The sequence below is a fragment of the Antechinus flavipes genome, chromosome 6 (genome assembly GCF_016432865.1).
Source record: "Antechinus flavipes isolate AdamAnt ecotype Samford, QLD, Australia chromosome 6, AdamAnt_v2, whole genome shotgun sequence".
In the NCBI taxonomy this organism is placed as follows: domain Eukaryota; kingdom Metazoa; phylum Chordata; class Mammalia; order Dasyuromorphia; family Dasyuridae; genus Antechinus; species Antechinus flavipes.
Genome location: NC_067403.1, coordinates 39,849,204 through 39,875,384, shown reverse-complemented (window position 1 = coordinate 39,875,384; position 26,181 = coordinate 39,849,204). Strand labels below are relative to the sequence as shown.

General features: G+C 34.6%; 1 protein-coding gene across 2 annotated transcripts in view; it reads left to right on the top strand.

Annotated features, from left to right (window-relative positions):
• The window catches only part of CLOCK (clock circadian regulator), a 109,011-nt gene that overhangs the window by 26,863 nt on the left and 55,967 nt on the right, over positions 1-26,181 (top strand). For both annotated transcript variants that reach the window (XM_051965973.1, XM_051965972.1), the window contains exon 2: positions 22,562-22,653. The gene's annotated coding sequence lies outside the window, so the exon portion shown is untranslated. The remainder of the gene's footprint in view (positions 1-22,561; positions 22,654-26,181) is intronic.

Sequence of the window (26,181 nt, the reverse complement as noted above, 5' to 3'; positions counted from 1 at the left end):
TGCTTTAGGAAATTGATCCCCAAATGTTTTATGCATTTTGTAGTTGTTTTGAAATGGAATTTCTCTATTATTGCTTTTTGTGTTTTGTTATTTTTGTCTAGAAATGCTATTGATTTTTGAGAATTTTTTTGGTAGCTGAATTTATTATCTCAACTTTGAAGTTATCTCAATTGGTGTCTTTTCTAATTCCCTAGGATTTCCCACCTACACCATCCCACCTACAAATAGGAATGGTTTTATTTCTTCTTTATATATCTTTATTCTTTTAATTTCTTTCTTTTGTCCTATTTCTGTTGTTAACATAATTGTGTAAATACATGTGCCTATATTGCTAACATTTTCAGGACTATATCAAATAATAGTGCCTGGAGTGGACAACTTAGTTTCCTATTTGTATTTATTGGAAAAGGTTTTAGTGTATCTTCATTGCATATGATGCTTGCTTTGGCTTTAGTTAGGTGCTTTTTATAATATTGAAAAGGTCTCTTTAGGTCTATACTTTGTAGGTTTTTGTTTTTTTAAGAACATAATAGTGTTGTCCCTTGTCAAAGACTTTTTCTGCATATATTGCAATAATCTTGTAGTTTTGGATGTTTCGTTTGGATTTTGACTTCTGTGGAACTATGCTTGCCTTCTCTTGTTATTGTGTGAGGCAAAAGACCATCAATTTAAAGAAATCCTAGGCATTTTAAGGTAGAAAACAAAGGAATTTTAATCTCTGAGAATTGAGCATCTCATCACCACCCGGGATGGTTTGGCTGTGAAGAGAGGGGAGTTTGGGATAACACTCCCTATAGGCTGGACCTTCGTTCTGATTAGTTACAATTGGCCTTGGGTTCTGAGTCATAAATGAGGAAATGCTTCTAACCCAGCCACATCTTTAGGATTACTAAATTACCTCATTGTGGGAGTTTTAATGCCAACATGGTCATAACTTAGTTACACACACACACACACACACACACACACACACACACACACACACACACACAACTATATGATCCCTTTATAAACCACGGGATTTCAGGAGAAACTAAACTTGGGCCCGGGACACAGCCCGCCTTCACTCATTAGAACACTGTCTTCATCTTGTGAGACAGCTTTCACAATTCACTTCATTCATTGTTGTTTTGTTTACTGTCTGTGTCTTATAGTTCAGATAATGAATATTTAATTTATGAATTTGAATGCTAAAGCATTTGGAGAGTATATGTTTATTATCACATTGGTTTATTGTCTGACTCCTTTCAGCATGGATAGCATGAAGGTAGCTCTTGCTTTTTTGGATTCATCTGATATGTACTGAATATTTTGCTGTACTCTTTAAGTTTTATTTTGTGTACAGCTTTATTTTTTAGATGAGTTTCTGGTAATCATCAGATTGATTAGATAAGAAAACAAAATTTGACATTTTTTTGCTTTTTTAATTTGTTCACTCCATTCACATTTAAAGTTATAAGAGTTAGGTTTATATTTCTCTTTATTTGTCCTTAAGATTGGTTTTTAAAAGTCATGATTATTTTCTTTTTCTGCTGTTCTTAATTTTTGTTGTCTTATACACAGATGAGAAATACATATATGTTCCCTTTTCTTTCCATTCAGTAATTGCTAGAAATCTCTCATCTAAATTTTCCATAATTCTGTTCAAGCTTCTAACTTCTTTATTTTTTGTTAGATTTTTCTAAGTCTTAAAAGGTACATTGAAGCCCCCCCCACTATTATAATTTTACTCTCTTACATTGTAAGTTGTTCATCTTTTCTGAACCATGTTTCTTTAACTCTGTAAATCTTAATATTTCAAGTATATGTCTTTTAAACACCATATTGTTGCAGCTATAATCCACTTCTTCTGTTATATAGGTGAATTCATCCCTTTCACAGTCACAGTCATGATTGTTAATTATGTATCTCTCTCTGTCCTATTCTTTTTCCTCACTTTGCACCCTGCCCCCTCTTTACAAAGAAGGAGGTTATGGGACATGAGTGTGCTTAGCATTGATGTTTTGGGATTGATGAAATCAGCTTTTCTTCTTTTTCTCCCTTCTCTCCTGAATCCCCTTTCCCTGAACTAAGTTGCAGGCCCCTTTTCTTTTTTTCAATTTTTACTCATGATCACCCACCTTGCACTTAGGATTTGTTTTGCTTCTGACTAATCCTTTCCTGAATTTAGGTTACTAATTATTTTTCCCTTTCCGTCTACCCATTCCCTCCTCTTTTATGAAGTGTTTCTACAACTAACTTTTTAGTGGAGACATTCTCCTCCTCTTTAACTAATTCTGATGAAAGTGAGATTCAACTGATTGTTGTTCCCTTCATTACTGCTATAGACTTTTATTTATAGATCCTAATAGTCTGCCTCATCTTTCTCTCTTTACTTTTCTTAATTTAAGATCAACAGAATATAATGTTTTATTATAGTATTCTCTTATTTGAATATGACTCATGTTTCAGAGTTGTGCAAGGATACTTATATCATCCTCTGCCCCATCAGAGTGTAAAATCTTTATCCTTATAAAGTCTTTTCTGATTTTTTTGAACTATTTTATGTTTCTTTTGATTACTATGTTTATACAAATTAAAAAGGAAGCAATAAACTGGGAAAACATTTTTACATTCAAGGGTTCTGATGAAGGCCTCATTTCTAAAATAAAGTATATATTCTAAAATAAATTGATGAGAATTCAATCCATTTTCCAATTGATAAATGATCAAAGGATATGAACCATTTTCAGATGAAGAAATTGAAACCATTTCTAGTCATATGAAAAGTGGCTCTAAATCACTATTGATCAGAGAAAATCAAATAAAGATAACTGTGGTACCATTACACACCTCTCAAAATGGCTAAGATGACAGGAAAGAGCAATGATGAATGTTGAAGGGAATGTGGGGAAACTGTGACACTAATACACTTTTGGCAATGTTGTGAGCTGATCCAACCATTCTGTAGAACAATTTGGAACTGTGCCCAAAAGCCCATCAAACTCTGTATACACTTTGATCCAGCAGAGTTTCTCCTGGTCTTGTATCCCAAAGAGATCAAAAAGGAGGGAAAAGGACCCACATGTGCCAAAATATTTGTAGCAGCCCTTTTTGTAGTGGCAAGAAACTGGAAGCTAAGTGGATGCCCATCAGTTGGAGAATGGCTGAATAAGTTAGGCTATATGAACATTATGGAATGTTATTGACCAGCAGGATGATTCCAGAGAGGCCTAGAGAGACTTACATGAACTGCTGCTGAGTGAAATGAGCAGAACCAGGAGAACATTGTACATGGCAACAACAAGATTATACAATGATCAATTCTGATAGCCGTGGCTGTTTTCAACAACGAGGTGATAATTTTGTGATGAAGAGAACCATCTAACCCAGAGAGAAGACTGGGAACTGAGTGTGGATCACAACATAGCATTTTCACTCTTTTTGTTGTTGTTTGCTTGCATTTTGTTTTCTTTCTCGTTTTTTTCCTTTTTTATCTGATTTTTCTTGTGCAGCAAGATACTTATATAAATATGTATACATATATTGAATTTAACGTATTTTTTAACATGTTTAACATATATTGGATTACTTGCCATCTAGGGGTGGAGGTAGGGGAAAGGGGGGGAAATTTTGGAACATAAGTTTTGCAAGGGTCGATGTTGAAAAATTATCCATGCATATGTTTGGAAAATAAAAGGCTTTCATTTAAAAAAATGGGGAAAAAAGAAATTTCACCTTGGGAATATCATTTTAAAAAACTACTGCATTTGAACTTCATCGATTTTATACAACTGTGATCTTTTCAAGAATATTTAAATTCCTTTATTTTTATTAAAGGTCTATTTTCCTTCCCTGTAGTACTTTCTCCTGAAGTATTATATTCAATTTTGTTAGATAAGTTATTTTGAGTGTAAGCCTGTATTTTTTGCCTTTTGACGTGTTATATTGCATATTCCTTATATTCTTTATAGTGGTAGCTTCTAAATCTTGTGTGAGCCTGACTCTAGTTAAACTCTTTCTTTTTGGCTGCTTGTAGTGTTTATTCTTTGACCTAGAAGTTCTAGATTTTAGCTATTCCTGAACATTTCCATTTTGGATTTCTTTCAGGAGGTGATTGTTGTATTCTTTTTTCTCTTTTTATTTTCCCTTCTAATATGTCTGAGTAGTTTTCTTTCATGATTTCTTGTACTATATCCAATATCCTTTTGGGGGGGAGGGGGATATTTCAGGCAATTAGCATTGTTGAGTTTTTTAATTGTCTGATCTTTTCAATTTTAATATTTTTGTTGTCTCTTGGATTCATTAACTTGTCTCTTCAGTGTTCATTTTAATTTTCAAGGAGTATATTACTTTAGGGAAAATTCCCGGGGGGGGAGGGGGTGTGGAATTAAAAACCTAATGCTAGAATAATAAAACCTTAATTTTTTTCCCTATGTCATTTTTCTCTGGCTGTCATTTTTAGTCATTTCCTCTCTCTTATTTCATTTTTACTCTCATTTTTTTAAATCTCCTTTTTAAAAAAAAGCTTCTTTTTTATGGTCAAACTTTTTCTTTTGAGACTTTGCTTGTAGGTGTTTTGAAGTTACTCTTGTTTACTAAGTTTGTGCCTTGTCCCTGAACATCATCATTTTTTTTTTTTGTATATTCATTCTAGCTATACTTTACCATATTGCACTTTTTATTAGGAAGAGACTATGTGCATTTTTTTGTAGGATTGTTGTGGTTTTGTATGGCCTGGTCTCTTCTCTGTAGTTCTATAACTATGTTCTCTGGTATTGAGTTATGTGTTCAAGTTCTAGGGTGGCTTTGGCCTGAGAGTTTGATTAAAGGCATGTTCTTTCCAATGGACTTTTGATCCTTTTTGGGTCCTTGAAACATAATTGCACACTTGCCCCTGAATATATTCCAGTGGAAAGTGGCTGGTCCTAGCCTCTTTCAGTTAGTTGGAAGTTTCTGCAGGTTTCTGGAGTGGTAGCTATTGCTTAACTCTGTTCTACTTCAGGGGCAAGGGCAAGGGCAGGAGCAGGGGCAGGGGTGTCCTTGATCCTTCTCTGGGGTCAAAGGAGTGGCGTTACGGCCAGCATCTATGCCAAGGCCTGAGTCCAAAATCTCTTTAGATAGAGTTTGAGCAAAAATGTCAGGCCTGTGATCTTGGCGTTCCCCCCCCCCAGCCCCCCAATTCTACCCTGATCACTTGTTTGTGGATTGAATTTGTGACCTTGGGCTGACTAGAAAATTCTGTTCTTAGATCTTTGTTCTTTTAGCTTATTTTGCTCCTCGGAGCATTGTTGCTTCTAGCTTACTATTTAGGCAGAATTCCCATGTCAACTTTTTCAAGAGATTTCTTCCAATTGTTACTGCTTGAAGTTGTATTTTTATGTCTTTTCTTTTGGGTGGCGGTTGGGATTTGGAGAAATATGCACACATATGTTTACGGATATATACATCATGTGTGCTCCTTTAGATATTCTTTATTTTTGCTTTTTAATTCCCACTACCTTGTGTAATAGAGATAGCTGGATGGCTCAACGGGGAGAGTGCTAGGCCTGGAGTCAGGAAGGCCTGAGTTCATATCAGATCTCAGGTACTCATTAGCTGTGTGACCCTGGGCAAGGCATTTTACCTAACCCACTAGAGAAAGAAATGGCAAACTACTCCATTGTCTTTGTCCAGAAAACCCATATGGGGATCATAAATAGTTGAACATAACTGTACAACTGAACAGCAGCTCTGCATAATACATATATTTATTAATTTTTTGTGAATTAGTTGATATTAATCCTGCCTTCCTTTTAAGACCACCAGTGATAAAGAACTATATATATCTCAATATTGCCAATTTCAGTTTGGATGTAATGTTATCTAGAATTTATTTAGCACTCTGCTGTGGGCTTTTTCTTTTCTTCTTCATAGTATTCTAGTGAAACAGATCTGTCATTTCCTACTTAGGGAAATGTGAGCTACTTGTAACCTCTTTGGGCCTTAGTGTCCTTATACATTAAAAAAAAAAAGGTATAGAATAAGGTGATTTTTAAAAAGATTCTTTCTAACTTTAAATCTCATGATGTCAAGGATACTTTTAATTTTTTCTTTATATTACTGAAATTGAAAGCTTATGTGATATCATTTTCCATCATCATTTGTAACATGGCTTTGGAAATTTGCTTTTAAAAAACCCCTCTAAAATGACATTTCAGAGGTTGATTAGTTCCTTTACCTTAGTCTTTACTATGTGCTATAAAGAATATTGGCTTTATTTCAATAATTTCCTTTGATATTTTTACCATAAAATTGATAATGTATATAGAATGATGTCAACATTTGGATTTGGCTCCTTCCTTTAAACATTGTGTGTTTCTGAAAGAAAGGAAGATAATTGGCAGATAACTGAAAGCAGTCATTGATTTTTAGTATTTTATTTCTTGGCTAGTTTCATGTTTATTGCTTAAACATTTTGTGTTCTTGCTAAATGAGTAGGTGCTGCATCCACAGCTCAGTAGTGCCAAAAGTTGGGAAATTGGTTGGGAGACAGGATAGGCCGGTGTGTGCTCTGTCCAGCAGGCTGAAAAAATACTAAGGAGAGGGAGTATATATTGAGAAAATAGTGCTTTCACCCTTCTTTGATTTAGTGAGACATGGGTATCAATGTTTTAAATTTTTTTGGTCTGTCTAGGCAAAGATGGCTTACAATAAAGTGAGAAAACATCTGTAGTAGTTGCCATTTCAAAGCAAGAAAAAAAATCTCTGTCTCTGTGTGTGTGTGTGTGTGTGTGTGTGTGTGTGTGTGTGTGTGTGTGTGTGTAATTTTATTGGTAAAGGGAATTCCCAAGTGAGGAAACTTCCTCTCTAATTTATAATTGAAGAAAGTTGACTAGAGCACAAAGAGTGAATTGCTTAGGGTCATACAATTATTTGTGTTAAAGTATGGGTTCAAATCAGATGTTCTCAGTTCTAAAGAAATCTCTGTTAGCTAGGCCATGGCTACCATATTGAAAGACAGCATCTACCTTTTTTGTTTGTTTTATTATGTTTTGGGGAAAGCCCAGTGCTTCTTAAAATATCCATCATGTTTTCTGTAACTGACCTGTTTCCAGGTCAGTTATTTTTGGTAGTATTTCTCTCATATGTTTTTAGTCTTCAGAAGAATGTAAGTTTTTGAGGACAGAGATGGTCTGTTTCTAGCACAGTGCCTCGTGCTTAGTAACTTATTAATAAATGCTTATTCATTTGCTTTGCTGTTTCAATTTCTTAGTTTTGTTTCCTCCATCCTACTTTTTAGAAAGCTTTTAATTTCTTAAAGTTCTCTTCATTCTGTTCTGGTTTCACTTACTCAGTAGTTTTTGGAATTTTCTAATTTTCATTTTTTTTTCAGTCTTTCCATTATTATAATAGCAGGTAATGAATGGTGTGCTTCCCTTTATCCCTTTGCTCCCATTATTTCTTGTGGAATTCTATTTGTTTCTGAAATTCCTAGAATTACTTACTATCTTGCCTGTCTCAATTCAGCACCCAGGGTGCAAATAGAGGACTGATAGAAATTATGAAGAATTCACCATCTGAAACTTTTAGTAACATAGTTAACAAGTGATTAACTTCTGAGTCCTTCCCTTTCTGTCGCATATTGAATAGGGAAATCCTATGCTGAATGATTGTGGCTACTGGGTCACAGTCTCTAATTAGTAATTATGAAGCCATTTGATTATGTCTGTTGAACAGAATATTCTTTATGGAATGGATGTGGAAAAGAGTCTATTATGGCCATCAAAAGGCATATTTTTGGAGGTGGAAAGTCAGTAGCCAAGGTGATTGTGTTTGAGTTGAGTGGCAAACAGTCCCAGATCTCCACACATTGATTCACTTATGAGAGAATACATGTTTTTTGTCCAGGAATTATTGGCTTAGACTATCACTGCCATGAGGATAGGAATTATCATAACCAAAAAAGCGGTCTTGCCAGGTTGCTCAGCTTTATAAGAAGGGTGACTGGGAACTTCAGGCTGCTTGATTAGTTATTACCAAGGACTTTGCATTTTGTGATAGTGTTTCTTCGTGCTGAAATTTTATTTATTATAAACTTGGCATAGTCGTTACCATTCTGAGATTGATTTTTCAAAGATCATTGTAAGAAAGTAATTACTGTAGTTTCAACTTGATACTTGTTAACTGAATTGAATTGACATTAAAAATATAGGTAGATGAGCTTAGCTTTAAAAGGAAGTAGAGTCAGCTGTTCTTCTGATGTGTGAAAGGACAGAATTTAGGAAGACTTAGAAGCATTTGAAGATTTGAAGGGGTTAGGGAGGGGGTGTGAAGAAATTAATTTTTCAATAAATTATCATTTAGTATAGATTATAGGGGAGAGAGAAAAAGATACAGAACAGTTGTTTGAGGACATAGCAGTGAGAACCCAACTAAAATACTGAAATTTATCTTTAAAATTTTAGATTCTCAGTGAAGGCTGTGTAAAAAAGATGAGTAGGGTTATTCTGAGATTATATAAAATAAATGTATAGTAGACTTAGTCAACTGGATTTTATGTTTTTCCCTATAGCTTTACTAATAATGTCCCATTGTTGTGTGCTGAACACATACCAACTCAGCTTTGATTTGGGTTTTTCTCACTTAACATTTAACATGACTCAGCAAACATGAGTGTCTACTATATAAAAGACTGCTAAAGAGATAACCTAGAGTGTTTTCTTTAAAACAGTCTATAATTCAGTTGAGAAGTTAGGGTCATATGCATAAAAAAATAGATAAGAATAAAGCCTAAGAATGGATGCCCATCAGTTGGAGAATGGTGAATAAGTTACGGTATAGGAATGTTATGGAATATTATTGTTCTGTACGAAATGACCAGCAGGATGATTTCAGAGAGGCCTGGGGAACCTTAAGTGAACTGATGCTGAGTGAAGTGAGCAGAACCAGGAAATCATTGTACATGGCAACAGCAGTACAGTATGATAATCAATTCTGATGGACCTAGCTCTTTTCAACAGTGGAATGATTCAAACCAGTTCCAGTTGTTCAGTGATGAAGAGAGTCATCTATACCCAGAGAGAGGACTGTGGGAACTGGGTGTGGTTCACAACATAGCATTTTCATTCTTTTTGTTGTTTGCTTGCATTTTATTTTGCTTCTCTCCTTTTTTTAAAAAACTGGTTTGATTTGATTTTTCTTGTGCAAGATGATAATTGTATAAATATGTATGCCTATATTGGATTTAACATATATTTCTACCATGTTTAACATGTATTGGACTACTTTCCATCTAGGGGAGGGCGTGGGGGAAGGGGAAAAATTGGAATACAAGGTTTTGCAAGGGCTAATGTTAAAGAATTGTCCATACATATGTTTTGAAAAATAAAAAGCTTTTTTTTTATATAGAAAAAAAGAGTAAAGCTTAAGTTTAACTGGGATTTCATATCATGGCATTTTAGTGACTCTGGATTCTTAAAAGTTATGCTTTAGGATAAGTTCTGGGAGCTTCTACCAATCTAGAAAGGTTTTGTCTTTGGTATTGCTTTTACTCATGTAAAAGGACTTGCCTGGCCAAATATAGATCACATATAAGCTGGGCACGAAGTGATTACTGTTTCAAATGTGGCAGCCCAAGAAAATATAAAATGACCCTTTGCAGGTAGTTCCTTTTTGCTTAATAGTAATTAAGGAAGGATAGCAGAAGAGGAGGTAGAGGATGTAGAGATTGTTAAAAGGATGTAGATAGTCTACAGATCTTGACTTCTATTGGCACCTAAAATATGACATTTTTGTTTGGTGACCAGAAATTTTGATAAGCTACTAGAGGAAATGAAGCTTGTCAGTATTGACATTATAAATGAAACCAAGACATAAGAATGTTGCTATTAAAATGAAAGATACTTCATAGTTTCTTCTTGTTGTTCATGTGTTTAGTCATGACTTTGGGACCCTGTGGATCCTGTTACACTAGGCCTTTTTGTCTTCCACTATCTTCCAAAGTCTGTCCAAGCTCAGGTTAATTGCTTCCATAATACTTTCTATCCATTTCATCTTGTAGTGTCCCCTTCTTTTTGCCTTCAGTCTTTCCCAACATCAGACTCATTTCCATTGAGCCCAGGAGTGTCATGTGATCAAAGTGTTTAGTCTTCAGTTTGAGTATTTGTTCTTCTAATGAGTAGTCCCACAAACTCTCAAAAGGTTTCCTAATTTGAGTGGTGATTCCTTGTAAGTCAGCTCTCACAGCTTTAATGGAGTCAATGAAGCTGAAGATACTCTGGGGGAATTCCCTTGCTTTCTCCATAATATAGCAAATGTTGGCAATTTGGTCTCTAGTTTCTCTGCCTCTTTGAAAACAAGCTTGCTTTTCTGATAATTTTTGGTTTACAGGAATTCAAGTTGTAGCTCGTAGAATCTTAAACATAACTCATTGGTTAGTAATTTGAACATTGTTTGGCATTGCTCTTCTTTAGGATTGGCTTATAGATTGGTCTTTTCTAATCTAGTGGCCACTGTTGAGTTTTCCAAATCTGCTGGCATATTGAGTGTAGCATTTTAACAGCATCATCTTTGAGGATTTTAAATATCTTTAGTTGAAATTCTGTCACCTCCATTAATCTCATTGTTAGCAATGCTTTCTAATGTCCATTTGATTGACTTCATTCTCTGTGTTGTCTCTCAAAGTCGATAACTTAAGATCTTTCTTGTATACTTCTGTATATTCTTGCCTTGCCTTAATTTCTTCTACTTGTTAGTTTCCTGCCATTTTTGTTTTTTATCATGTCCATTTTTGTGTGAAACATTCCCTTGACATTTCTGATTTTCTTGAAGAGATCTTTTGTCTTTCCCATTCTGTTGTTTTAGTTTATTTCTTTGCTTTACTTACTTAATTTCTCCTTGCTATTCCCCAGAATTCTGTATTGAGTTGAGTATATCTTTCCCTTTTGCTTTCCTTCTTTCCTCTCTCATTGCACAATCATTTTGCTTTTTTGTTCATCTTTTTGCTTTGGGTGTTTTTTGTTCCTGACCATCTGTACAGTATTTTGAACTTCTGTCCAAAGTTCTTCAAGCAGTCTTCTAATCCTTTAAGTCTGTTCATCACTTCTACTTCGTATTCTTAAGGGGTGTCATTTAGTTTTCTCTACTTTCTTCACTTCTTGGGTGTCGGTGAATTTAATTCAAGTGATTATTATATATACTACTGTAGACAAAAATTCCAAGAAATGGAATAGCCTTTTTTAAAGGTTGAGAAAAACAGTACTATGACATACTCTTAAAGTTGACAGAATGATCTTTCCAAATCCAAGGCAAACCATTCAACATCAACCATAAAAGTCTCTTCAAATTACTGATGCCTAACAGGCCAAAGTTGCTCAGTTCTCTGAAGACCCACAATATATTCTAGAAATAAAACCATAAAATGATATTACTTTCATCCCAGGGTATTGAAATGCTAAAGCAGAAAATCAGAAGACAACTAATAACAGGCAAGTTTGGCTTTGGAATACAAAATGATACAAGGCAGAGGCTAATAGATTTTTGTCAAGGTTAACTTGCAGGTCATAGCAAACGCTTTCCTGACAACCCAGAAGGCAACTCCACACATGGATATCACTGCTGGTCAGTATAGAAATCAGATTATAATCAATCAGTTAAAACAAGATCTGGAGTTGACTGTGGGTGAGGACATAAGCTTCTTATTGCAAAATACAGACTTAAATGAGAGTAGAAAAATCGTCAAATCATATAGGTAGGATCTCTATAATAATTTTTCTTTGGGAAGCAAATTTATTAATAAGTTTACAGAGTTGGCTTTAGTATATGTCCAAAGACACACCATTTCATTGGGCACATGATGATTTCTGTGTTGCATTACTTCTAATGAGCATAAATAAAGAGATTCATGAAGATAGTTATAGTTGTAGCTTATATAGTGACATCAGTTGCAGAGTGTGAATTATAAAAATTTTGCAAAGATTTTGATGTAATCCTCAAAATGAAGTCAACATATATTGTAATATTTGGTGACTTCAGTGGGGATAGTGAATTGTCTGTCCTATTGCTTTAATTTCTTCCAGTGTATGATAGCTATTTAAAAAGAAAGTATAATTTCTAGGAGAAAGAAACTCTTAATAGGTAGGTACATGTTCTCTATGTAAGATTTGCTATTTTCATCCAGTTATTTGTAGAGACAATGTGGCCTAGTATTGAAAATCTGTCTCAGAGCTAGGAAAACTAGAGCTTAAAGCTCAGACTCTGACATACTCTGTGATCCTGAGTCACTTAATCTTTCATTGCCATAGCAAACTCTCTTAGATGAGAAATTGCAGAAAATGTCCCATTATTCATTGGGAAATTTTCTTTACCTGGTATTTTCTTATACTAATGAAATCACAATTCCTATTCTTAATCACTTTTTTTTTTTAAACAGAGCAGTTTAGAATACAGATTTTTACAAGTTAGTTTTTTCATCTCTTATTCCAGGCAAATTTCAGAAATTTGCTCTTGATTGAACTAGTTTTTAGATGGATGTGAACTTACTTGGCCTACTTGGCTGCAAAAGTAACTTGGCAGTTAACCCAAGTTTTAATAGGTCAAAACAACTGATCCTTTTTATAAAGCAGTAGCACTGCAAAAAATTAGATGTTTACTTGTGGCCTTGGCTTACCTAACATATTTTTAGTGACATTTTAACTAGCTCCAGTGGCCTCATTGATGCGGTATGTGTGTCATAACATAGTTCTAGATTTATTTATCCATATTAGTTACAAGTCATTGTATCTCATGAGCCAGCTCTAAACTACCATCTGTCAGTATTTTCATACACTGCTGAATAATCAAATTTCAAAACAAATCCCTTGGGTTTTGTAGCACAAATATTATTCTGCCTATACTTTCTTCTAGAAATCCAGCTCAGAAACCAAAATAGCTAAAGTTTTTTAAATATCTTCTAGGCCAGAAGTTAATTCACTTGTTTTTCATCTGTTTGATTTTATATAAAATGCCATTCCTAGGTCTAATATAGGAAGATGATGAGATCTATGAAGAGAATTTCCAGAAAGAGAAAATATGCTGACACTTTATTTGTACTGACATGAAAGTATAAAGTATTTGCTATTCAGAAAAACAGCCACCTAGAATGTTTTTGCTATATACGAATAACGTTAAACTTGCAGTTTTATTCATATTAGTTGGAACTGATATATATATCTTTGCTCAGGTTACTTGGAAGCAGCTGGAAAGGGAAGATGAGGTAGCATTTAAGCTCTTCTTGGGGTGGATATTTTAATATTTTAGCTGCTAAATAGAATTGTTCTCCAAGTTTTGTTTCTTTCCAAAGCTCATTAAATCTTGTCCTGCTCTCTCTGTGTGTCTTGACTTCTCCCCTCTATCCCTGCACTGATTTTTACTGTGTTTTTCTACGTATTTTTTAATAGTAGCTTTTTTTGGGGGGGTTGAGGCAGTTGGGGTTCAGTGACTTGCCCAGGGTCACACAGCTAGGAAATGTTAAGTATCTGAGGTCAGATTTGAACTCAGGTCCTCCTGATTTCAGGGCTGGTGCTCTATCCACTGTGCCACCTAGCTATCCCCAGCTTTTTATTTTCAAAATACATGCAGATAGTTTTCAACATTCATCCTTACAAAAGCTGTGTTCCAAATTTTTCTCCCTCCGTATTTTTCTTCTCCCCATAAATAATAAGTAATCAAACTGGTTAAATAGATGCAGTTCTTCTAAACATATATCCATATATATCATGTTGCACAAGAAAAATCAGATCAAAAAGGGGGGGGGGGAAAGCAAGTAAACAACAACAAAAATGGTGAAAATACTGTATTGTGATTCATATTAAGTCCCCATAGTCCTCTATCTGTATGCAGATTACTTTATCCATCATAAGTCTTTTGGAATTGGCCTGAATCATCTCAGTGTTGAAAAAAGCCAAGTTCATTACAGTTGATCATTATATAATCTTGATTTAAAAAAAAAAATTAAAATTACTTGTTTTGTTTTATTTGGTGAATAACAATACTACATTGGTGATTACCCATAGAAACTTTAACCTGAATTCTTAAAACATCTTTTTCTGCCAAGGTCATTCTTGATTTATTTATATAATTTGTGCAATTAATAATACTTGGTACTTAATTACTTGTTATTTAAGTACTTACATAATTTGACAAAAATTATAAGCTCTTTTGTGCAATGTGCTTTCTGGGCGAGGTACTGGAAGCTAAATAAGACACAGTTTCTGCCCTCAGGGAACTTAAAATATAATTGAGGGATTAATATACAAATTAGAATATTAAAAGTATGGGAAGAGGAGCTGGACAAGACCTAAGAGGTCATGGAGTCCAATCCTCGTGTTTTACAAAAGAAGTAATTGAAGCCTGGAGCAGTTAAATGACATGCCTTTGGTCACACTGGCCTAAATTGAGTATAAAGTGGCAGAACTGAGATTTGGACCAGATTTTGTGACTCAAAACCAAAACCATAAGCTTTTCCCACTGTGCCAACATAGTTCTGTGAAAAAAAGAATCTTCTTTCAGGAGACAGAGAAGGCTGTTTGATGTTGTTGAATCATTCCCAAATCTTCATGACCCCATTTGTGACAGAGAAATTGGAGTGGTTTGTCATTTATTTCTCCAGCTCATTTTACCATGGGGAAACTGAGGCAAACAGGGTTAAATGACTTATCCAAGCTCACATAGCTAGTAAATGTCTGAGGTCGGATTTGAATTCAAATCTTCATGACTCTAGGTCTGGTACTTTATCCATTGTTCCACTTTTTTTTTTTTTAATTTGTGAAATTGTCTTTTTTTTTTTTATTATTATAGCTTTTTATTTACAAGATATATGCATGGGTAATTTTTCAGCATTGACCATTGTTCCACCTTACTGACCCAGGGAAAATTGCAGAAGTCTTTAAAATGGTTAAAGCCAATGGAATGTCCTCATCTAGTCCTGTACTGATGTGGTGAGCCCTCAGACTGGGAGCCACCATCTACCTAAAGACAGTGAATCTCCACTCAGATAAGAAATGGACCAACAGGTCAGAGCTGCCTTGTCAAAGCCCATGAATGGCTACTGTACTTGCAACCCAGGCAAGATAAGGAGACCTGTTGTCCGCAAAATTCTGTTTTACCTGGTTTCCTTATTAAACTGCCCTTCTAGATATACATCTATATATGCATATATATAGATACACATACAAGTGTACATATAAATGCATATATATATATATATATATATATATATATACAAACACATATAGGCATGTATTTTTTGAAATGCTTTAAGGAGCTTAACTTTTATGAAATAGTTACACATTTTTACATAAATAATATAATGTTAAATTATATATATATATTTATAAATCTTTTATCCTCTCTGATAAGAAAAACTAATTCCTAAAATGATTGTGCTCAAAATTGTCAATAGTTACTGAAGAAACTGCTAAAAGTTGAAATTACTCTATTTAGAAAAATTGCTCATAAAAGATGATCTAAGAGATGGTTTTAAAAAAGGGACAAGGAAGAAGACCTCAAAGTCCTTTTTCAAAGGTCTTTCTCCTGGCAATTAGTATTTAGGTATATTTTGCTACCTGGCTGGGTTGAGTATCATTCTTTTAATCTTCAAGCTTTATTGAAAAAGTGGTTTTAGAACTTTCATAACCATAGTTCAGTCTAGGTTCTGGAAAAACTCAAAAATTCCCCACAGTTTAGCTGACAATCGATCATCCCTTAAATCAGTTATTCATAACCTAGAACCCAATTTTTTAAGATGCTCAAAGCTACCATGAGTTTCAGGGTGCATACTGACTTCTTTAGGGTCATAGAATCATTGATCTAGAGCTGGAAGAGACCTCAATCTGCCTTTCTCTGCCTCCTTAATTTACAGATAAGAAAACCTGAGGCCCAGAAGGGATGTGACATATCTGAGGCTTGGATGACTCCTGAGGCCCATGCACTTGCACACTCTGCCTTTCTTCCAGGTCGTTAAGCTAGCTTATGTCCAGTTGGAGAAAAGTGGATACTTAGAGCTTAATCTTGCAACCACTGAAAGATTGCAAAATCTGTTGGCCTTCTCTCATTTCTCAGCCTTGATTATACTAAATCTTTTGACACTGTTGACTATCTCTTCCAACGGCTTTGAACACTGCTTTTTTCTGATTCTTAACTACTTTGTGCCTCAGTCTCATCATCTGTAAAAATAAAGGAATTAACTGTTGACATCTAAGACCCCCTCTAACTCAGAATTTTTGATAATATGATTCTTCTGTTTTGAAATTCCTTCTCATTCTCCTTTGCTAGATTCAGCTTCCATTGATTTATTCATTCAGCAGACATTTATTAAACAAACATGTATTGTACCAAGATGTGCTATGGATTAGAGATATAAAGACAAAAGAGATTAATTCTCTGTCTTCTAGGAGTTTGGGAGCAACTATGCTTGGAGCAGATAGACTCCTCTTTGGAGTTCAAAGATGGCTTCAAATACAACTTGAGTTGTATGACCCTGGGAAAATCACTTAATTATGTTTGTCAGTTCCTCATCTGTAAAATTAGTTGGAGAAGAAAAGGCAAACCACTTTGGTTTACTCCCAGGTAAAGATACTCCAGTATCTTTGCCAAGAAAATCCCAATTGGTATCCCAAAGAGTGGACGTGATGGAAAAAAAACTACTCAAAAAATTCAAGTTTTCATTCTACTGGAGAAACAACATGAACATAGGTAATTGAGTACCAAACATATAAATATAATATATATAAAAATTCTGTGAAAGGCAAGTATGGGTGGATATAACAATGATGTAGAAGAAAGACCTCATGTGGGTACTTGAGCTGAGTGTTGAAGTTCAGTATTCTAAGTAGAGATGGTTGAGGAGTGGCATTCCAAGCCTGCTTCCTAGAACAGATGGTAGATGAAATATGTATTAGGAGCAGCAAGTAATAAGAATAGTTTATCAACTAGAATGTTTGTTAACCAAAATAATTTGTTTAGTGACTGAAATCTACTTAAAATATCAAAGCTGCAACTTAATGAATTCACTAAACATTCTTCTCCAAGGCATCAGCATGGTGGTGCCCTTGAGTTTCAGAAGCCTGTGCCAAGAAAATAAACTTTGGCAGGTCTAATCAAGCTGGAAAGTCTTCACATTTGGGCCTAGTGACAAATATAGAACTGATCTTCTGACTCCACATCCAATTGTCTCTTCTTCTGTTAAGTAGCTTCTAAAGGTAACATCAATAATAATAAATATGAGCAATATAAAGAAAATAAAGTAATATAAAGACATGCTTATGCCAAAATGTAGAAAATGAAGATGGTAGACTCAAAAAAAAAAAAAACTACATTGACAAAGACCATATAAAAATTAGCAAAACATGTGAGCATACAAATAACAAATAAATAGAAGAAGACACAAAAGGAAATAATTGGTAGATTTTTTTCAACCATAAATAGACCTGATTTTATACTTTTAGCAGATGTTGCACCTTATGTTGTTTACATTGAAATTTTCATTCTTTTTCCTAAATTATTTTTTAATTCCATGATTTCATCATTGTGCTTGTACTCCTTCCACTGGTGCAAATCACATAATTTTTCTGACCACCACAAACTTATTACCTTTCTTACAACATTGCTTTGTTTATGCTTAAGTATATACATGTCTCTTGGTACAGAATACAAGTAAGTTCTTGAGGATAAGGACTTTTGACTTTTGTTTCCCCAGTCCCTAGCACTGTACTTGGCATAAAATAGATGCTTAATAAATCTTTGATGGCTGTCTAGTGTGGATTGAAATGAGATATTTATAAAGCACTGTACTTGGCACATATAAATGCTTAATAAATAATTGTTTCTTGCCTTCCTGCCTTTTCTCCTTTCCCTTCTGTCCCTACTCAAGTACCAACCTCTCTGTATGTGTATAAAAATGACCAAGAACCATTTCCTAGCAGATAAATAGTCAAAGGATATAAACAAATAGTTCATAAGATCATAGATTCTTAGTGCGAGAAGTATTTTATCTATATCGCCTTCAACCTCTTCATTCTACAGAGGGAGACCAAAGAGTTTGAGACTTTTTGAAGTCACACAGGTAATATCAGAAGCAAGATTAGAGCCCAGTGTTATCACTTCAGAATTACTGCTCTTTTCTGAACCTGTATAGGCTGTTCCATGTACCTGAAATGTATATCAGAACTGTTTTAATCTGCTTTGCTTTTAATGTTAGTGATTTTGTTGTTAGCAGTCTGCAATTCTTTTACGGCTTGGTTCTCATTCTACAGGTATTGCTATGTACTTAATACAAGAGACTGCATGATATGGTACATAAATTGCTGAACTCAAGAAGATCCAGGCTCCAGTTATATTGGCTTTGGAAACTTTGAACTAGGTACTTAAGCTGTCAGTGTTCAAAACAATTCTCCAAGACTTAAAAGTTGCAGAGAAGATGATGTTTTGCATAGTTTCCTCAGCTGGAGTTCCTTTACTAAGCACACCATGTGGCATAGAAGTAGCTCTTACTCTAATTTTTTGACTAGACTATTTCTATAAACCCTGTGCTAGATTCTGGGGAAAGAATGAAATAAATGACGTCTTCTCCATCTTCAAGGACCTTACATCCTACTAGAAGATAATTTTCTTAAAAACTCTAGCTTCTTCAATGACTTCGGTCATCAACTAATTCCTATAAGACACCCTTCCTGATCCTCATGATTTTTAGTGCTTGATCTCTCCTCATATTATCTTAAATTATTAACTTTTCTGTTTCATTCCCGGCAGAAGTGAAGCTTCTTGAAGAGAACTATTTTCCTTTTTTTTTTTTTTTTTTTTTTTTTTTATACCCAGGATATAGTGCAACATAGTACATGAGAAGTACTTACTTTATTAGGGTTTTATGGAATTGGATTACTGCTAAGTAAGGAATATGATCAAGACCTTTGAAAAATAGGGAGATGAAATTGCAAATAGTTGTGACGTGGTCATGGTCATGCAGATATCAGAGGTGAGATTGGCATGCTGACTCCAGTACTTTGGCTATACCGTGCTATACCTTAAAATATTGTTGTGTGTATTTGTATAATACACTTTATAGTGTCTGGAGTTTAAGCAGTTATGATTGCTTACTAAGAATTCAGTGGAAAAATTGGTAAATACTTTAAATTATAATGTTAGAATAATTAAGGTTTTCCATGGCTCTCTTTTCAACAATGAGATGATTGAGGCCAGTTCCTGGTTTTGTGGATGGAGAGAGCTATCTGCATCCAGAGGGAGGACAGTAGGAACTGAGTGTGGATCACAACATAGTATTTTCATTTTGTTGTTGTTGTTTGCTAGCTTTTTGTTGTCTTTCTCACTTTTTTTTCTTTTTGATAGGATTTTTCTTGTACAACCTGATAGATGTGGAAATATGCATAGGAGAATTACACATGATTAATATATATTGGATTACTTACAGTCTAGGGAAAGGGGTAGGAGGGAAGGGAGGGAGAAAAAAATTAGAACACAAAATTTTGCAAGGGTGGATGTTGAAAATTATCTATGCATATGTTTTGAAAATAAAAAGTTTCAATAATAATTTTTAAAAAAGAATAACCAAGGTCTGCTCTCTTGAATAAAACATTTTTATTCCAGGATTTAGGTATCATTGAAAGTTGAATCATCTGATAGTCTATTTAAAGAGGACAAACTGGAATATATAAAACATTAATAAATAAACTTTAGTGCATTACAAAACTATATCAGGCCATGTTTTCAACCTAATATACACCTTGACTTATTATTTCAAATAGTTTTCTTAAATGAGCTTTCCATTTTTTTGGCCGCATTTTTCTTTTTGTCTGTAGCAGTCTGGCTAATTCATGCAAACCTGGTGTGATGGATTATTGCACTAGCTTTCAGAGGAGCTGCTAACTTGTCATAGAATAGGCAGTTCATGGTTCAGAGCATTGACAATCTGATTGCTAAGATTCTCTATAACTACTATTTTGTGAAATAACTTTGGTATTTTGTAACTTCTGGCAGTAGTAGCTTTTTGTGAATTCTAGATTATTTCTACAACAGATAATACCAGTATAGACATATACATAGTGAAATAGAACTAGAGTGTAGAAGTTCATAACAGACATGCAAATAAATATAGGAAAGAGTAAGAATATAAAACTATAACAAAAACGCCATAGCAAATGTTTATATTCAAATCTATTATATGAGGTCATGATGTAGACTATAATAATGTTTATTACTATTACTTTAATTGAAGTTGATAAACATAAAATGGAATAAACATAATTGCATTTGTGACCTGTTGGCAATCTTTTGGTAAGCAAATAATAGTATCAGATGAAATAGTGACCTTACTTGGTAAAGCAGCAATCAAAATATGGGTCATTTCTATTCATGATCACTTGAATTCCTAAGCCACCTAATTCTTGGTAGAATTCAAAGAATTATCAATTAATTGTGTACCAAAGAATTGATCACTAGTCATTCAATTCACTTTTTCCAAAACATAAGTGAAAGCCCAAGGTACATATGATTTTTCCTTTATTTTTTTTGTTTAAATTCAGTTTGTAACTATATTAACAGCTAAATATATAGCAGCCATAGATACATTGTTTTGATAGAAAATTCAGATAATTTATTGGGAAAAACTAAATAGAAAATGAAGACAGAACATACATTTTTATGCAAATACAGTGTGGTGGCCCTTTATGTATTTGTGTTGCTAAAAGGATCAGAACAAATTTATTTCTTGGCAGTTTCTCACTTACTCTTTGGAAAATTTAAATAGTTTAAAATTGAAAACTTTATAGATTATTTGTAGCTTTTGGCTAATTGTGATGTTTTCCTTCTTTTAAAAGATCCAAAAATTCATTCAAGAAATTTCAATGGATCTCTCAACTTTTTCACAGTAGAAAGATACTGGAAATAATATAATAACATTCCAGTATTAGAACATGAATAATTTTACTAATATAGTTTATTAGTGAAGCCATTGTATTAAATACAAAAAGGGGCGGGGCTGATTGTGCAGATCTATGCTTGACCAAAAAAAAAATCTCAACAAAATACTGCTCTGTTTCTTGGCACGTAAATGGCTACAGCAAAGTTTGGAAAGTTTCCACTTTTGATTTCCATCTCCCTTCTTTTTCGAGGCTCAGACTCTCTTGAGTACAGATATGTGGTTTCTTTTAACCACATTTATGGTTTTAATTCACTCTGCTGTTACACATTTCAACTAGCAAAATGTTGTCACCCAAGTTTGTTTTAACAGGATGACCTAATAATTTATTTCAGAATTTACTATTTGTAAAAATCCTTGCTATTTATAGAAGATGTTTCGTTTTTCTATTTGTGATTTAGTTATCCAGATTTTCATTTTTAGTTATTGCTTATTCTTTTGGGTTTTTTCTTATATAAAAGATGAGCCATTTTACATCATTGATTAAATTATGTATGTGATCATATAGTATTTCTTTTCTTTCTAACCATGATATTCACCTGTTCTGTAATCTGCAGAGGAAGATTACAAATTTTGCATTATAGTTTAATCAGAACCCAATAATGATTTTGCTTCTTATTGTCTTAGTCAATTATATTAATTAATATACTAATCAGAATTGTCTAAGTATATTAGCATCTACTAGTGTAACCATCAAGTAACAACCCCTGGAGTTAGTTTTATATCTTGAATTTATAATGTAAAAATAGAATCCTTTTCCTTTTTTTTTTTTAAAGCTGTGTAACATTCCATAGTTGTTATATATACATTAAAATGCTTTTATGTGCGAGTATGTATAAATATACACGTGTGTGTGTGAGTGTGTGTGGTGTGTAAACATGGTCTCTCTCCTCCAGAAGCTAATGATTCTAATTAGTTCACATCTAAAGACATTCCCACAAGTTGGATTAGTAGGCCAGTTGTTATTTTTCCATCTGTTGTTATTCTTATATTTGATAACCATTTGGTATCATTAATCTGCAAGCAAGGTTTATCTGCTTACATAAATTTGGAAGTTGGTATCAGTAATCAAACCCTGTAATGGCAATTTCTACTTTGAGCTTTTTGTTTTCTCCTTAGTGCCTGACAAAACTGTGCAGATAGGAGGTAATTGGATACTTCTTAGCTTGAGATAAATTAGTAAATTGGTAGCACATGGTTTGAGCCATATTTTCTTCAAAAAAAAAAAGAATGTAGAATTAAATCACAAAAATCATCTAAAATTATAGTCTGTCTTAAGTCTATTTCTTGGTATTAGAGATTCGTTTGATTAAAAAAATTATGGATTTTTTTCAAATAAGTTATTTTGAGTGGATCTACAGTAAGCCTAATTTTTACTTATATGTAATTATTTGGGTTTTATTTTCTGTTACTTGGATGGTCTTTTTTTCAGAGAAAAAAATGATTAACTTTTATAATAGTATATAAAAATATCTGGTGTTATAAATTGACTTTTCTCAGTGCATGCTAATCTACACGCAGGCAGATTCACATTTTAGGCATGAGAAAAGTTGCTGTTTTTATTTGGTTTCATGACAGGGTTTTTTTTTAAGTTAAATTATTCTCATCTTCCTTTTTTTTTTTTTTTAACAGCATTTGGAGATTTGATGACATGCTACAGAGAACACTTTGAGCCTATGGTTTTTTTTGGAGAATTCATTTCAAAGGTCTCAGAAGTACAAGAGGTAAAAAAAAAAAAAAAAAAAAAGGACTAGCATGATGAGCTACAGTGATCTAGGAAAGTCCTGTTGATTAGTATCTTTTATGAACAATTAGAGAGATGTGTATGGACTATTTTCAGTAAAATTTGAAAGCATTTATTAAATACCTCAAATGTTCCAGGCTACAGGCTCTATATGTTTGTGTTATGCTAGGGAGTGTTTTTGCCCTCAAGGAATTTACATTTTATGGAGGTGGGGATGAGGAAATGAAAGAATATAGCATAGACAGAAAATTAAATGCAAAGTAAATACAAGGCTGGAGGGAATTAGTAGGAACTGAAGGAATAAACTAACAAGAACTTCATGTAGGAACTGATGTTTGGTTTAAATTTTGAAGGCAGAAGTGGAGAGGAAGGAGTACCTTCTAAGTATAGCCCATGCAAAAGAGTGGAGATAAATGTAATGTGGGAAACAGCAAATAGAACTCTTTGGCAGCTTTGTAGACTATATGAAAATGGGATGTGTAGCAGTGATGATCAGATGAAAAGTTCTAACCAAAGCCCAGTTTTTCTGAGAAAATATTATATGACAAGAATTTCTTAATGTTTATTGTGTGCTAGGCACTGTGTTAAACACTGGGAATGCTTAAAAAAAAAATGATCCTCATCCTCAAAAGAGCTCACATTCTAATGGAAGAGACAACGTGCAAAAAACCATGTACATGTAAAATATATGCCGAAAAGACTGGCATTAATCTCAGAGGAAGGTACCAGCAGGGAGTATGCTTAAGGGAGTGTTGTGGGCAGGTGAGGAAAGAACTTGAGTAAAAGCTGGGATTTCAGCTGAATCTTGAAGAAAGCTAAGGTAGACAGAGGTGAGGAGGGAAAGTGTTCAAGGACTGAAAGATCCTGGAGGCAGGAGAGGAAAGCGGGATGGCTGGGTGAAGGTCAGCAAGAAGAATGGTGGAATCCAAGGAACAAAGCATAAGAAGTCTGGAAAGGCAGGAGGGTCCCGAGTTGTAAAGAGCTTAAATTAACTTCATACCAAGCATTTTAGATTGAGGAAGGAAATCATCTAGTCACTTTGGCAGCTGTGTCAAGACTAGATTGGCATTCCAGGTGGGAGGTGGTGAGGGCCTGCTCCATGGGAGGGACAGTTTCAAAGGAGAGAGTTTGTGAAGGTAGAATGATATTTGGATATGTGGGGATGGATGAAACATATAGAATAATCCTGAGTTTAGGAGTCTGAGTGACGAGGAGGATGGGGTAGCCATCAACGGTAGTCCACACCTAGGGAGGGGAGTTTGAAAGGGGAAAGATAATCAGTTCTGTTTTGGACACTTTTCAGTTTGAGATAGCTATGGGATATCTACTTCCAGATGCCTACAAATCAGCTGGTGATGCCAGATTAAAAAGAGAGGGCTGAATAAATAGATCTGAGAATTCCCTCCATAGAGACAGCAAGTTGAATCAGTAGGAACTGACAAGATCATTGAGAATGGTAGGTTAAAGGGAGAAGAGAGGATCCAGGTCAGAGCTAAAGTTATGATTTGGTTATTGGATTTGACCTGGATGAAGATTGAGCAAGGGGAGACTAAGGTGTCCCAAAAACCGAGAGCGAAGGGACTCTCCAGGAGAAGGTGATTAACAGTGTCTGTGGCGGGGTCAAGAAGGATGAGGCTTGAGAAAAAGTCACTAGATTAGCCAATTAAGACTTTAGCCACTTGAGACTTTGAAAAGAGAAAATTTTTCTCAAATGATGAGATTGAAAGCAGATTGAAAAGGCTTTAAAACTGACTGAGAATAGAAGTGGACTTGTTGTAAATGGCTTTCTAAGAGTTTGGGCTGAGGAGGAGACGATAGATGTAAGAAATAATACGGACAAGTAAAGGTGTTTTTTTTGTTTTGGGGGGATGAGAGAAAAATTGACATTTTTGGAAGGAATAAGAAGAGCTTGCTGATGACAAGAAGGAGCAGGCTACTAGAAAGGATGGGGAAGGGATAGAATCAAGAATGCTTATAGAATAATTTGCTTGGAAAGCCAATTCATGAGAAATGGGTGAAGGAGCAGATAGTGGGGAAGGCTAACTGAGAGATGTGAGATAAGAAGGGAAGAAGATGGAACTTGTCTAATTACCCCAGCAGGGGTGAAAAGAGGTGCCAAATGAATCAGTAGTGGAATAAAACCAAAGAGCCAACAGCAGTAAGCCCCTACATCTAGGACTACATGACATGTCTAGAAGCTTGTGAGGGTCAAGGGTTTTGGGTAGTGGTGGGGATGTTCCATAAACCAGGAGGACCTCAGGTAAACAAGGACTTAAGGCCTCTTGGAACCACTGAAGGAGAAAAAAACAACTCAGAGGCTCACACTCAGGCCCATCTCAGGGGACAAAGCCAGCTCTTGGTAGGTGACTACAAAAAGACAGGGGCTGAGGTCCCCAGGCAGCACTGACCTGGGCCCTCCAGAAGGCCCAAAGCCAGGAAAATCCAATCTCTGCTACTTGGTTGTGTCCCATTGGGGATGTCCCAGGAGACAAAGCTAAAGAGGGGAGGCAGAGGCCAGCAAGTATTTTAAGCCACAGAAGGATAGAAGCAGAATCTGGAAATGAGGCAGAAGGCAGAGCCTGATCCCAGATTTGGGACTCAGATTTCTATCCCAGGCCAGGCCACAAAGAAGTATCTGAATCACAGGAAGAGGACATCAAATGTGGGGACAAGCCACCGTGTCCCAAAGTTGAAGCAGAGTATGGAGATGATAAAGCCCAATCCAGCTACTGAAGTTAGAGACATAAGCAGAGATAGGAACATGGAGGTCATGAGAACTGCTCCCATTGCCAAGTGGGGAAAAAAAAAAACTAATGCTAATTCCACACGTGGACAGTCAGATGCTGGACTTTCCTACAGATAGCATGGTTCTTTAAGATATACTTTTGCATTTGTAGTAAGCAAATAAAATAGTATTATTTCTGTATTTGATTTTAGTAACATCTCCATAAGTATTTAGAGAGATTAGTTTTTGTTAAGATTTATATAAGGCCTGTGTTATTTCTGTTGTCATAAGACAATAATATAGTGCTCACTCATTTAATGAGTTCTACTACTGGATGACTAATTCCTGGAAATAATTTCATCTTTTTTGATTAGTTAATTTAGATCTGAGTAACTAGAAATAATTCTTCCTCACTCTCAATTTTTAAATGAATGTTACTCTATCAGATTTTCTTCAAGATCAGGGTTTTGTTTTTGTTTTTATTAAGCAAATAAAACCCTAAAGATCTGACTTGTTTTATGTTAGTAAATTCTTGCTTAAGATTTGTTAAAGTTACATGCAAGGATGTGGGAAGATCATGGAGATCTCTTAAAATCTTTCGTAAATCTTAAAATCAGATTGATTCTTTAAAAAAAATTCTCTAAGAATTCTTTTTTACACATTTAATATACCTAAATAAATGTGGATATTTCAGTATAATTCAGTGAACTATATCTGATGAGCATAGGGAGCAGAAAAGAGGGCTCAGGACAAAGCCTAATGATTTTTTCTTCATAACTTTTT